General features: G+C 35.6%; 1 protein-coding gene and 1 long non-coding RNA gene across 2 annotated transcripts in view; one reads left to right on the forward strand and one right to left on the reverse strand.

The window, feature by feature from the left end:
- LOC311077970 (complement C3-like) overlaps positions 1-15,660 on the forward strand; it is a gene marked incomplete at its 5' end in the record, with an annotated part of 31,258 nt that overhangs the window by 11,215 nt on the left and 4,383 nt on the right. The window lies entirely within an intron of this gene.
- On the reverse strand, positions 5,951-7,436 carry LOC311077886. Its single transcript, XR_014605021.1, has 3 exons — positions 7,296-7,436; positions 6,211-6,335; positions 5,951-6,089 (listed from the first exon to the last, which is right to left on the reverse strand). It is a non-coding gene; the product is annotated as an uncharacterized lncRNA (long non-coding RNA).

The raw sequence follows: 15,660 nt of genomic DNA on the forward strand, positions 1-15,660 counted from the left end.
TTGATGATTTGCTGCATGTTGCTTTATTTAACAGGTGGTGACTGTGTAGTTGCTGATCCAGTGGACATTTTTTTATGTACAATAGTTTTTTAGTGGTCTCAAATGAAAGAAGTTCACAGTAATACTTTGCTCGCATTATTAATGCATTATAAATTTTAGTTAATACATTTAAATGACAGTTGGTCAATTTAAGGCAGTCGGTTTCTGCAAGTGTAATTAGTTAACTATAATTTAGTGCATTTTTACAGAAACAAACTAGATTACAGTAAAGAACTGTACAATTAACAGTATTTTACTGGCAACAGTGTTGCCAGTATTTTACTGTAAAAAAACCCGGTAAGGTCTAACAGTGTATAAAGTTCCGTATCAATTACAAGGTATTGCTACTGACTTATAAAGCCCTAAACGGCTTAGCTCCAGTCTATTTAACGGATCTTCTATCGCCCTATAATCCATCGCGCTCTTTAAGATCACTAAATTCGAGGCTTTTTGTCATACCTAGGATATCCAGATCCACCAAAGGAGGGAGAGCATTTTCACATTTAGCTCCGAAACTCTGGAATAGCCTTCCTGATACTGTTCGTTGCTCAGACTCGTTCTCCCAGTTTAAAACTAGATTAAAGACGCATCTCTTCAGCCAGGCATTCATATAACATTTTAAATCTTACTGTTCAAACTACAATCTGGCCTCTAGTTCATAAATGGCAGAGGAGAACTGGCCCCCGACTGAGCCTGGGTTCTCCCAAGGTTTTTTTTCTCCACTGGGTCACCTGATGGAGTTTTAGGACACCATTAGGTCACTTGATGGAGTTTTCGGTTCCTTGCCACTGTTGCCTTTGGCTTGCTCAGTTGGGGATATTTTGGGGATATTAATTTAATTTTATCAATCAATAAATTTACACTAGAAACAACCTTGTTGTGTTATTTTGGTTTAATGCTGTGAAGCTGCTTTGATGCAATCTGTATTGTGAAAAGCGCTATATAAATACACTTGACTTGACTTGACAGCTGTTTGGTCACTGTGCTGAAACAACTTCACATCCTTTTTATAGTAAAATCTATACTGAAACCAATTGTTTTAGTTTTAGATAAAAATTACATAAAACATTCTGCTCTTTATATAAATGATATAATCTAAAATAATTAAACAAAAGTTGAAAAACATAGCTTTCAAAGTGTATAAATATCTCATTGATCCAATTATTTTAGCTGAATAAAAGTGTATAAAATAAAAAAGCTTACTAAAACCAATTATTTAAGTTTTAGACGAATAAAAGAATATAAAATAAAAAGCTTACTAAAACCAATTATTTAAGTTTTAGACGAATAAAAGAATATAAAATGACAGACTAAATTAACACTTTTTTGTCCATACCATTGATGTCCACAAAAATAATTAAACTAAAGTTGAAAACATGCCTTTAAAAGTATAATATAAATATCGTATTGATCCAATTGTTTTAGCTGAATAAAAGTATATAAAAAGCTTACTAAAACCAATTGTTTTAGCTGAATGCTAAACGACGACACTGCAACTTATGACATGGACTTATGCAACTTATGACATGTCTGATAACACTAAGAAACGACCTGCGCCCAGCAAAACACAGACTCCAACACAAACTCCACATATTGATAAAAAAAAAGAAAAGTTTTTTCTGCTGAAGCTCGTAAGGCCAGACGTGAATCGGATGAACTTCGGGTAAAAAACACGGATCAGCATCGGCAGGGTATTTGAATCATGGAGAAACCTTATCTACAAACCTAGAATGTACATTTCCTGAAGAAAATGTGAAGTGGTGTTTGCAGTGGCAAAATTCGGCACGGTTGATAGGGTTCCATAGCCTACTTATCATAGTACGAGCATGGAGCATTAGTTCAACGTCAAGCTGATAAAAGTAGCCTATTATTGTAATGTTGCAGTGGGAGTTTACCTGAGTTTCCAGCATGTTGTGGGATGCTTTCTCCCGTGTGTTGCTTGACGCGTCTCAGTCTGGCCGGTACCCACAGTGCTCGCTCATAAATTCGAGCACGCGTAAGAGCACGCGCTTGTAAACTTATTGGTTGCAATCTGAAACATCACCGCTAGAGGCCGCTAAAAACTACATACAGCACCTTTAACACTTTTTTGTCCATACCATTGATGTCCACAAAAATAATTAAACTAAAGTTGAAAACATGCCTTTAAAAGTATATTATTGATCCAATTGTTTTAGACAACTGAATTCATATAGTCATTCCTGAATGACCTCACACTGTCTCAAAACATAAGGAGCACGCGTCTAATGTATGTGCGTCAAAAAGTAAAACACACGTGTCTGCGTATCTCTCTGGGTGTGTGTGTGTGTGTGTGTGTGTGTGTGTGTCTATGCGCGCCCCCCTATTCCTGCGTGCTCTGACATATGAAACAGGACCCCACTCCACATTCCTGAGCACGGTGAAAGTGAGATTAAACATCACATACAATAATATAAAATAAATATCTTACTAAAAAAAAATCTACTGAAATGCTTGTAAAAAGAATAAAATTCATCTTACATGTTTAGAAACTTACAACTCTTGAACTTACATGTTCAAGAAGGTCTTAAGAGAGTTAACATAAATCACAGAGTGGTTCTCTCTCACACCAGCGTCTCTGACTCAGAGGAGTGTATTCAGTGATGGGATGAGACATTGTGAATGTTGTGTTGAATTTACTTCAAAGTAAAATCTTAAAAGTTGAAATGATATCTTTTAAAAATAAAATTTAAATAAATTATTAAAAGTCTTAATAAAAACAAATATTCTACAACGATGGTCTGTGGAAAAATTCGACTTGAACTTAAAGTATATATTTTTTATTTATCATGGGTATGTAAAATAATTTGAAGCGTCACAAGTCATCTCACGCCTGTGAAATGTTCAATAATTTCTAAAGTTGTATCTGTGAGAAAATGACAACAACATGCCTATCTTCAGAGAGAGCAACCATGAGAACATTTAGAAACTGGGAATCTTCCAGAAATAAGGTCCTTCCGATCAGCGCTGAGAAAGAAGTTACTTGACAATAATGATAGCTTCAGGGGACAAAAATAAAATCGTCTTCGGGGGGGGGGGGGGGGGGAATAAAAATAAAAATTCAATTCAAATTCAAAAATTTGAATTCAAAAATTCAAACTGCATATTCTAACCCCGTACACCTAAACACGACCATCACAGAAAACTACATTTTCAAAATGAAATAAATAATTTAATAAAATGTAAACAAAGTTTTAGCTAAATAAAAACACCTTACATTTCCAGAGAGGCAAAGTAGTTCTTTATGCAATGATAAAAACGATCCAAAAAGCAAATAGTTTAAGTTGTCCTATAACATCCCCAGACCCCCTCCCAGTGATAAACTACAGTGTGAACTGAAGCTTCAGGATATAGGGGGGCAGACCAGATGAGTGTCGGGGGACAATGTCACAGTAAATCTAGTCTGCGTTTCAGAGCATACTACATCCAGAGTTTATATGAAATTCATTTAAAAGCATAACCTTAAAAGTTTAAATCAAATCTTTAAAGTTTTATTAAAATCATATCTTCTATTTATCTTCTTAGAAGACTTGGGTATTATTTTTACTAAACAGCGTCTGTCCAAAAACTTTAGATTGTTGAAAAACTGTACTTAGGCTCTTAGATCTTTTGTCCATACAACATGAAACAAAGTTTGTCACAATGTTTTGCTGCTGCGTTGTTTTTAAGAAATCCGAGGACTTCACATTGCTCTTATTTAGACTAAGTTGTATCATTTGGAAAATCACCACACAATTTAAGAGACGCAATGTGTGATAAGTAAAAATCACACATCGTCTTAATTCAAAGTATAAGATCGTATAAGATCATTTTTACTTGTATCTCCCGAACTATCCTTAATCAGTGCGGAAATATATCAGTGTGAGAATATACTATCGGTCATCTACTCAAAATACATGTAGAAGTTTCAAATGTTAGCATTTGTTGATGGTGGCCGCATGAACAGACTTTGTGGAGAGCTATAGCAGGAAGCTATGCCCTTTGACCTCCTCGATTTTGCAGGCCTTTTTGTTAAAGACCCTACTACAAGTTAGTTCTCCCATCTAGCGGTGAAATTCTATTTTGCATTTAAACGAATAGTGCTTTCTAGCGGTTCTCCCATCTACTCACTTTTTCAACTTTGGTAAATGTGCCAAGAATCTATGACAACATGTCTTCCGATAGCGCTTCATCGAGTTTAATTGTACATGTTCTACCATTATGCTGCCTATATAATGATTTACACAACCAAGCTTGTCATTTAGACCGTACCTTTGACTTACCCGTCGAGAAGAAAGCAGGCAACTTCCCTTTCAAAGTCTTTCTCCTTCATTAGCTCTTTCCACCTGGGAAAAGCTATCCCGATATTTATTTACATACCGATAAATTAAATTTGAATTTAATTAAAACTTCTCCTGTGGCTCGGCATAACTATGATCCAGCATTATATTGTACCGTGCAGTGCAGCCTTTCAAATGTGCCGCGGGAAGTATCAACGTCTCCCATATGGTCTAGCGGTTAGGATTCCTGGTTTTCATCCAGGCTGCCCGGGTTCGACTCCCGGTATGGGAAGACAATTTTTTTACATTGCCAACAAAATTCAAGTTATTCAAGTTCATCAATAATCATTTTTAGTCTTAGAGGCCTACACGAACTGCAGAAACATGTAGAAGATATGTAAAAACTCATAAATGCTGTTTCAGTACTGAATCATTTTCACAAATACAATTATATTGAATTCAGAAAATTTCACTATGGAATATTTACTTTATCTATCATAATTTCAATTTAGTACGTCATCATTTAAACTTTTCATCTCATAATTATGACGCATAGTCATAATTTCAACTTTTTAAGTCATAATTTCAACTTGTCATAATTTTCAATTTTTGTCAATTACACCTTTTTAATGTAATACTTAAAACGGTTTTAAGTCATAATTTGGTTGTTGACTATAGTAGTGTTGCACCTGCATGCCCACTAACTCACTTGTGAGAGTCAGAGTGTGTAAAGCAAACTCTCATTAGTGTTAGTAGAGTATTAGTGGACTGGTAGGGTTAGAATAAGTAATATTAGAATAAAATATCTGTTGGAGAGCATCACAATAAAGAGTTAATGTTTAATGAGTTAAATGACAACATACCATTTTTTTCAACCGAGCGAATCTGCGCATGAGAGGCCTTCAGAAGTCATAACTTCAGGGGTAGGTCAGTTGGCGAAAAAACACTATATGTGTAAAAATCAAATACTGTATTACACTTTTCAAAGTTAGAATAAAAAGTTAAGTGTCACAAAGTCTGACACAAGGCCATTAACTTGTTCTTTTGCTTATTTCTACAAATATCAGCCTGATAAATATGAATACGATTAAACAGTGATTTAAAATACAACTAAACCATGAAAATGTTTAGTTTAGATGTTGATGGCTAAGTTTCAGGCATAGTGCAACCACACAATGTTAGATTTCTCTAACATCTCACTCACAATGCAAAACGTTGTAAATAAACATTTTCAAACTGTAATTTAACCATATTTTATTTATTATGTTGATTTAAAGTTTTTGTTATTAACTAATACCTACTAACACTTCAACACACAAAATTAAAGAGATGTATTATTTCAAAAAATGGAATTTTCACAATCTACAGTTAGCCTACTTAGTATCTTTGGGTGTATTTTGTCACGCCATACTGATGCAAAGTTCCACACTCTATGGACTAATTTTAAAAAACAAAAAATACTTATACATAAATATATATAACATACACATATAATTTCTTAACTAAGCAACTGTTTCTTAAATGATCAGACACTCACCACACTGATGTTAACATCACCATATATTGTCTTTTCTACCATGATTGGAGCAACTATTGTCCCACCATTCTTCTAGTCAATTGTGAAGTTAAGCTGATTAGGGATCTGAATTAATAGCCGTCCGAATGATGTAGAATTTTTATTATTATTATGCTGTCGTTGTAGATGGTTGTTAGGCTGTTGATTTGTCATGTTTCCAGAATGTGTTTGAACGCTCAGCGTTTGAACGTCGCCATCTGTTGAAAAAAATTAACAAATAAATACACAACCAAAACCATGTAAACGTTATAGTAAAGCTTATTGAAGATTGAGAAACATATTGACTACTAACAAAGTAAATTATAAATCTTTTCCTACGTTTGATATTCTTTTTTCTTATTTTTTTCACTATGGACTTGATCCTTTTTAATGCTGTTTTCTCTCCATATTTATTCTGTAGTTCCTCTACTGTGTCTTCCAACCTCCCTGTTGTTCTTCTCCAACTGTGTTAACCAAAGACAAATAGAAGAATAAAATGTATGTACAATAGCAAAAATAAAGTTGGTCATTAGTTGTTAGGGTTAGATACACCTGTAGACACATTCATACACCTGTTCGCCTGTTTTCATTTAGCATACACCAGAGTTCAAACATTCACAAATATGGCAACCAAAGTCAATGGACCGGCTGATGCTGCAGTGTTAGAGCACATGATGGCCGGTGAACAGACGCACAGCTGGTTAAACCAGAGCAGAACAATAGTCTATGTTAGGACAATAGTATCTGATAATAGCTGATAACGGTCATAAAGTGTGAGATAAGTTGCAAGTAGCTAAACTAAACATTTCATATTTGACAGAATACAACGGCAAAAATAATCAACTTTTTTCTAATTTCACCATTTTGAACTTAAAATAGGCCTATATAATACATGTGATTTAATGTGAGAGGAGAAGAAATAAATAACAGCCATTTTCATCATATTAATAATGAATGTGTACAATTTAATAAACATTTACCTAACATCCATAGCCTTCAGTAAATTAAGGCTAGACAAAGTTCCTTTTTGTGGACAAAGTGAACTTTGGAGCGCTTAAAAGTGTGGGGCTCAAAAATAAGTGTCATTTGGAACTCTTTATAGTTATTTTTATCAAAAAATATGTTGATAATGATTAGTTATGCCAAATGATAGTTTGGCATGCATGGGATTGTGTGTCCATAGTGAGAGAGAAATACTTTTATTATAGAAATACCTATTTTTTATTCTATTCTTTAATCCACAAATAAAATAGGTTTTTATAGTTATTTTTATCAAAAAATATGTTGATAATGATTAGTTATGCCAAATGATAGTTTGGCATGCATGGGATTGTGTGTCCATAGTGAGAGAGAAATACTTTTATTATAGAAATACCTATTTTTTATTCTATTCTTTAATCCACAAATAAAATAGGTTTTTATACCTGCTCAAGTACTTCTTGATGAGTTTCTTCTGTATTGAACAGCGAATCTTCTCAGTCAGATCATCGCAAGATCTCAGGAATCCTCTCACACTGCTTGTGTTCACGCGCTCCATCGCTGCACTTGTGTATGACTCGAACGATTCAAACTTCTCTCTGGCGACATGTAGGACTTGTTGGTTATGCAGGAACTAGTTATTTATGGCTTTCCTGAGGCCAACCTCCGTACATTCTACACACAACAGTGGGGCGGACCCCAGCCTGATAAATATTTCACGCACGCTCTAGCTCTACTAGCCTCAGACTGCTGCGCCACTGCAAAAAGTTGAAAGTCCTGTTTGCCTGAGCCTGACACAAGCTTCTGACCCAAAAACACAAACTTCCGAGCATTAACCCTGGACGACTGTGCCGCAAGGACTCAAGAGATTCCAGGAACATTCCAAGAGATTCAGGAGACTCTTCGAAAAGCTGAAAAAATGGCGACGCAAAACCTAAAGGAGAGCGACTCCCCGTTGAGTTCTGACGATGCCGGGCACAAGTATCATCCGGCGTGTGAGTGCGCCACGGGCAAAGAGTGTCGTTTAAGAGCTGCGCTGGACTTTATGTTTAAAGATCATTTTAGAGGCCAAATGGTCGGCTTGATGCACAGGATCATCGACGCTGCGTGTGATATGAAAAACGATTGTGCGCAGGATACCAAACGTGTGACAAATCTCAAAAATGAAATGGATGACGTAAGAGGCTTGATAAAGTCATGGCCTGATGTAACACCCATGTTTTTTAACGGCAAAGAGCCGATCGGCGTAATCCTCAGAAAAGTTCTGGATGTGTTGCGTGAATGTAGTGACGAATTCCAAATCATCGAGATACTCGCTATTTGTACATTCGTAACAGATCTCTGTGTGTCACTGGTGTCAAAAAATGCAAAAACTGACGTTGGTGAATTAGTTGAAAGTCTTGCCAGCTACATCGTAGAGCAAGACATGATAGCCTGCGAATATTTTCTATTCTGGTTAGACCATCTGTAAATGTAATGCCGGTCTATCATTTTCTTCAATGTATGAAAGTATAATGTTGAAATAAAAATTTCTGAATGAAAAAATGTCTGAGCTCATAAAAATAGTATTATAATAATAATATTTAGAATACTACATGATTTAAAAGATTAAATATTTGTTTTCTGCATTTTAATTACTGTATTCCCGAGGCGGCAACCATTTCCATTCCAGAGTGGACACGCCCTGTGGTCACATTTTTATGTCTTCATCCAGAGCCTTCATCAAAATGGCCTTTTCCCCGCTACGCAACGTAGCCATCCTACAGCTTTCCGCCCCTGCGACACCAGTTACATCGACCACCAAGGCATCCGTATCAGGCCAAACGGAGGAGCGGGTGGGTTACCTGGATATGTCTCACCAGGATATGTCTCACCAGCGCCCTCCGGCTTGTCAGAATCCTGACATGCGTCGGGAACAGGAACGCCTTGACACCTTTCAGAATTGGACTCTTGCACCAGTAGCTCCGGCCGAGCTTGCCAAAAGTGGTTTCTACTACCTAGGCCAGGGGGCGACAGAGTGGCTTGCTTCAGTTGTGGAGGCCAGCTTAGCAACTGGGAACCGGGAGATCGTGCAGTATCAGAGCACCAGAGGCATTACCCCAACTGCCGCTTCGTTCGAGGTGACCGTGCAGATAATGTACCTTTATCTATCCTTTCCAATGGATCGGCAATGCAACAGTGTGAAGACAGGTTGCTCACATTTGTCTACTGGCCCTCAAGAATAACTGTTCGACCAGACCAATTGGCTAAGGCTGGTTTTTACTATGTTGGTCGTAATGATGACGTGAAGTGCTTTTGTTGTGATGGTAGACTCAGATGTTGGGAGTCTGGTGATGATCCATGGGTAGAACATGCCAAGTGGTTTCCAAGATGTGAATACCTGCTGCAAGAAAAGGGCCAAGTGTTTGTTCATCAGATTCAAGCAAGATTTCCAAGACTATTTGAGCAGCTATTGACTAATGGAGACAGCGACTCAAGAGAATTTGTGAGAGAACAAGAGAACAATCCGGCGGTGAAATCTGCTTTAGAGATGGGATTTGAGCGTGGCCTGACGGCCCAGACAAATGAAGCTGCATCACCGAGTCAAGATCTTTCAGACTTGCCGTACTTTCCTATCATAAAGTGAAGATATTCATCATCCAAGTAACAAACAGTTTTTGGATTTAACTTGATGCATAAAAAACAAAGGAAAAGTTTATTATTTTCACTCGATCCAGTGACAACAAACATTTAGAAAGTAGTTAGGATGCGTAGGCTTTAAGTTAATTTTACCGACTATTGTTAAAGACCTTTAGCGCATTCAAATGTATTGAGTTAAAATTAAAACGTGATATCCATATCGCATCATTACCGAATACAGGGGTGTTTAATAACTTCAATAGCACCAGCTGATTTAAGTTTTTCTTCAAACAAAAGTAATTTCCTGATAAATCTTCGTACATGTGTTTTGTTGTATGCACAGATTTTGAGGGTCGCTTATAGAAAGAGGCATCCTTGTCTTTGTTTTGCGGCATTTTTAAAAGCATTTTTAGAACAGAGAACCTTGTGCGGCATATCCGCACAAAGGGTTAAAATACACATTTTAGCGCTATTTAAAAACTAGGACGGTATAACAATATAATGTAAATGTCTCACGTGAAAATGATGGTTTAAACCATAATTTTATCAAATCAAGCCAATTCATGTGAATACTGTCGTATATGATCAAAGAGAAGACCACTAACATTAAAGCTAACTGTAGGAAACACAAGAATCCAACTCTAATGCGACTGCGCTTGTTTCACATATAACTGATGATTGTTAGATATAATAGTTAGATGATTTATCTAACCATTGAAATTTACGATATGTTAAAACATGTTGGCATTATGCAGAATAAAAAGAAGATCATAAAAAGAAGAACAATTATTAAGACACAGCGTCTGTTTTCTGGATCGGGCCTAAAACTCTGGTGTCAAAGTGTGGACAGAATAAAAAATGAATCAACCCACCTTTCACGTAAAAATACCACGTATCAACCGTAATAATAACAAAATAAGTTTAATAGTTAGACAAGTTTGAAGTGTAATAGGTAACAGAAAAACAGCAATACTCATCTTTGTTTCGTAGACATAGCAGAAAGATTCACTCGCATACTAAACACTCTCGTGTAGAAGGAGGACCTATAATGTATAGGATACATTCCTATATGAACATGTTTGACCACGCTCTGAGACTATGTACTTTTTGCAAACTGTACAAAAACAAGATCAATGACAGACATTCAAAAGCTAAAACTGATCACTATAGTGGCTTTTCTGTATTTGTTTTAAATGGCTCATGATGATACATTTACTTTTAACCCAGTTGACCTCTAGAACTTACTTTTCGTGTTAATACTTTGTGTGATTCATATTTGTGTGATTGATATCAATTTAGTCAAACTATCGCTTAAATTCTTAATCGTCATTTATTTCTATAAACGACTCTCAAAGAAAACGTCTTCACCTAAAACACATACGGTCCAACATACAACATGTGAAACAGTGTCGCCTACTATCTGAACAAGATGACTAAATCTAGCGGAGTAATAAAACCATCATCATTTGGAAACTTTTGTGTATGTATTTGTGTATCACAAATTCTTAGTGAATTGGTCTTTTGAATCTTACACATGTGATTCCTGTATAAAGATTATGTTTTTAAGTTAGTCCATAGAGTGTGGAACTTTGCATCAGTATGGCGTGTAAAAATACGCCCAAAGATACTAAGTAGGCTAACTGTAGATTGTGAACATTCCATTTTTTTTAAATAATACATCTCTTTAATTTTGTGTGTTGAAGTGTTAGTAGGCATTAGTTAATAACAAAAACTTTAAATCAACATAATATTAATAAAATATGGTTAAATTACAGTTTGAAAATGTTTATTTACAACGTTTTGCGTTGTGAGTGAGATGTTAGAGAAATCTGGTTGCACTATGCCTGAAACTTAGCCATCAACATCTAAACTAAACATTATCATGGTTTAGTTGTATTTTAAATCACTGTTTAATCGTATTCATATTTATCAGGCTGATATTTGTAGAAATAAGCAAAAGAACAAGTTAATGGCCTTGTGTCAGACTTTGTGACACTTAACTTTTTATTCTAACTTTGAAAAGTGTAATACAGTATTTGATTTTTACACATACAGTGTTTTTTCGCCAACTGGCCTACCCCTGAAGTTATGACTTCTGAAGGCCTCTCATGCGCAGATTCGCTCGTTTGAAAAATGGTATGTTGTCATTTAACTCATTAAACATTAACTCTTTATTGTGATGCTCCCCAACAGATATTTTATTCTAATATTACTTATTCTAACCCTACCAGTCCACTAATACTCTACTAACACTAATGAGAGTTTACTTTACACACTCTGACTCTCACAAGCGAGTTAGTGGGCATGCAGGTGCAACACTACTATAATCAACAACCAAATTATGACTTAAAACCGTTTTAAGTATTACATTAAAAAGGCATAATTGACAAAAATGATAATTTAAAAAAATTAAATGATGACATACTAAATTGAAATTATGATAGTTAAAGTAAATATTCCATAGTGAAATTTTCTGAATTCAATATAATTGTATTTGTGAAAATGATTCAGTACTGAAACAGCATTTATGAGTTTTTACATATCTTCTGCTTGTTTCTGCAGTTCGTGTAGGCCTCTAAGACTAAAAATGATTATTGATGAACTTGAATAACTTGAATTTTGTTGGCAATGTAAAAAAAATTGTCTTCCCATACCGGGAGTCGAACCCGGGCAGCCTGGATGAAAACCAGGAATCCTAACCGCTAGACCATATGGGAGACGTTGATACTTCCCGCGGCACATTTGAAAGGCTGCACTGTACGGTACAATATAATGCAGGATCATAGTTATACCGAGCCACAGGAGAAGGAATCCTCGTCGCCAAAAAGCTAAAAGTTAATTTATCGGTATGTAAATAAATATCGGGATAGCTTTTCCCAGGTGGAAAGAGCTAATGAAGGAGAAAGACTTTGAAAGGGAAGTTGCCTGCTTTCTTCTCGACGGGTAAGTCAAAGGTACGGTCTAAATGACAAGCTTGGTTGTGTAAATCATTATATAGGCAGCATAACGGTAGAACATGTACAATTAAACTCGATGCAGCGCTATCGGAAGACATGTTGTCATAGATTCTTGGCACATTTACCAAAGTTGAAAAAGCGAGTAGATGGGAGAACCGCTAGAAAGCACTATTTGTTTAAATGCAAAATAGAATTTCACCGCTAGATGGGAGAACTAACTTGTAGTAGGGTCTTTAACAAAAAGGCCTGCAAAATCGAGGAGGTCAAAGGGCATAGCTTCCTGCTATAGCTCTCCCCAAAGTCTGTTCATGCGGCCACCATCAACAAATGCTAACATTTGAAACTTCTACATGTATTTTGAGTAGATGACCGATAGTATATTCTCACACTGATATATTTCCGCACTGATTAAGGATAGTTCGGGAGATACAAGTAAAAATGATCTTATATGATCTTATACTTTGAATTAAGACGATGTGTGATTTTTACTTATCACACATTGCCTCTCTCAAATTGTGTGGTGATTTTCCAAATGATACAACTTAGTCTAAATAAGAGCAATGTGAAGTCCTCGGATTTCTTAAAAACAACGCAGCAACAAAACATTGTGACAAACTTTGTTTCATGTTGTATGGACAAAAGATCTAAGACGCCTAAGTACAGTTTTTCAACAATCTAAAGTTTTTGGACAGACGCTGTTTAGTAAAAATAATACCCAAGTCTTCTAAGAAGATAAATAGAAGATATGATTTTAATAAAACTTTAAAGATTTGATTTAAACTTTTAAGGTTATGCTTTTAAATTAATTTCGTATAAACTCTGGATGTAGTATGCTCTGAAACGCAGACTAGATTTACTGTGACATTGTCCCCCGACACTCATCTGGTCTGCCCCCCTATATCCTGAAGCGTCAGTTCACACTGTAGTTTATCACTGGGAGGGGGTCTGGGGATGTTATAGGACAACTTAAACTATTTGCTTTTTGGATCGTTTTTATCATTGCATAAAGAACTTCTTCGCCTCTCTGGAAATGTAAGGTGTTTTTATTTAGCTAAAACTTTGTTTACATTTTATTAAATTATTTATTTATTTCATTTTGAAAATGTAGTTTTCTGTGATGGTCGTGTTTAGGTGTACGGGGTTAGAATATGCAGTTACGGTACAAAATCATTATGGCCTCCACCATAAAAATTGAAACCCCCCCCCGACTTGTGACGCTTCAAATTATTATACATACCCATGATAAATAAAAAAAATATACTTTAAGTTCAAGTCGAATTTTTCCACAGACCATCGTTGTAGAATATTTGTTTTTATTAAGACTTTTAATAATTTATTTAAATTTTATTTTTAAAAGATATCATTTCAACTTTAAATTTAAATTTTAAATTTTAAAATTTTCAATTTTACTTTGAAGTAAATTCAACACAACATTCACAATGTCTCATCCCATCACTGAATACACTCCTCTGAGTCAGAGACGCTGGTGTGAGAGAGAACCACTCTGTGATTTATGTTAACTCTCTTAAGACCTTCTTGAACATGTAAGTTCAAGAGTTGTAAGTTTCTAAACATGTAAGATGAATTTTATTCTTTTTACAAGCATTTCAGTAGATTTTTTTAGTAAGATATTTATTTTATATTATTGTATGTGATGTTTAATCTCACTTTCACCGTGCTCAGGAATGTGGAGTGGGGTCCTGTTTCATATGTCAGAGCACGCAGGAATAGGGGGGCGCGCATAGACACACACACACACACACACACACAGACACACACACACCCAGAGAGATACACAGACACGTGTGTTTTACTTTTTGACGCACATACATTAGACGCGTGCTCCTTATGTTTTGAGACAGTGTGAGGTCATTCAGGAATGACTATATGAATTCAGTTGTCTAAAACAATTGGATCAATAATATACTTTTAAAGGCATGTTTTCAACTTTAGTTTAATTATTTTTGTGGACATCAATGGTATGGACAAAAAAGTGTTAAGAGCTTATTCAAATCTCTAAAATAATGTAAGATGAATTTATTTATTCAGCTAAAACAATTGGTTTTAGTAAGCTTTTTATATACTTTTATTCAGCTAAAACAATTGGATCAATACGATATTTATATTATACTTTTAAAGGCATGTTTTCAACTTTAGTTTAATTATTTTTGTGGACATCAATGGTATGGACAAAAAAGTGTTAATTTTTATATTCTTTTATTCGTCTAAAACTTAAATAATTGGTTTTAGTAAGCTTTTTATTTTATATTCTTTTATTCGTCTAAAACTTAAATAATTGGTTTTAGTAAGCTTTTTTATTTTATACACTTTTATTCAGCTAAAATAATTGGATCAATGAGATATTTATACACTTTGAAAGCTATGTTTTTCAACTTTTGTTTAATTATTTTAGATTATATCATTTATATAAAGAGCAGAATGTTTTATGTAATTTTTATCTAAAACTAAAACAATTGGTTTCAGTATAGATTTTACTTTAAAAAGGATGTGAAGTTGTTTCAGCACAGTGACCAAACAGCTGTCAGTGCCCGATGCTCTGGAATGCGAGGGTGGAAGGGAGCGCGATGCTTGGGGATGCCTGTGACACCACACACATGACACCATATAACCACACTCACACACATGACACAAAGCTTGTTGTCTGTGACACACACACACACATAACTAGAACATGACACCATATAACCACACTCACACACATGACACACACACACATAACTAGAACATGACACCGGCCGTCAAAACATCTGTTCTATTCAAATGGGGCAAAACTATCCTTCAAAACTATCTGTCAAAACTATTTAGGACTACATAGGTCATAGGGCAAAACTAACTGTCAAAAACCATGATCGATAGGGCAAAGGTTAATCCCATGACCTCATTCGGGAAGTTCAACCCATCAATCATAAAAGGTCACAGGAAGTTCAACCTGTCAAAAGGTCAAAGGTCAAAGCCATTAATCATTTTGACACAAGGTGTCTCATAAGAACTACTTCCAGACTTTCTTCAGCTGGTGGAAAGCTGCCCTTGCCTTTCCAATCCGCACCTTCACATCCGCCTCTGTCCCTCCCAACTTGTCGACTACGCTGCCAAGATAGGTGAAGCTTTCCACTTCCTCTAGTGCTTCTCTTTCTAGCCTGATGGGGGCCGTGTTGTTGACTTTGAGGATCTTGCTCTTCCCTTTGTGTATAATGAGTCCAAGGCTTGCTGAATG

The sequence above is a fragment of the Abramis brama genome (genome assembly GCF_963993115.1).
Source record: "Abramis brama genome assembly, chromosome: 2".
In the NCBI taxonomy this organism is placed as follows: Eukaryota; Metazoa; Chordata; class Actinopteri; order Cypriniformes; family Leuciscidae; genus Abramis; species Abramis brama.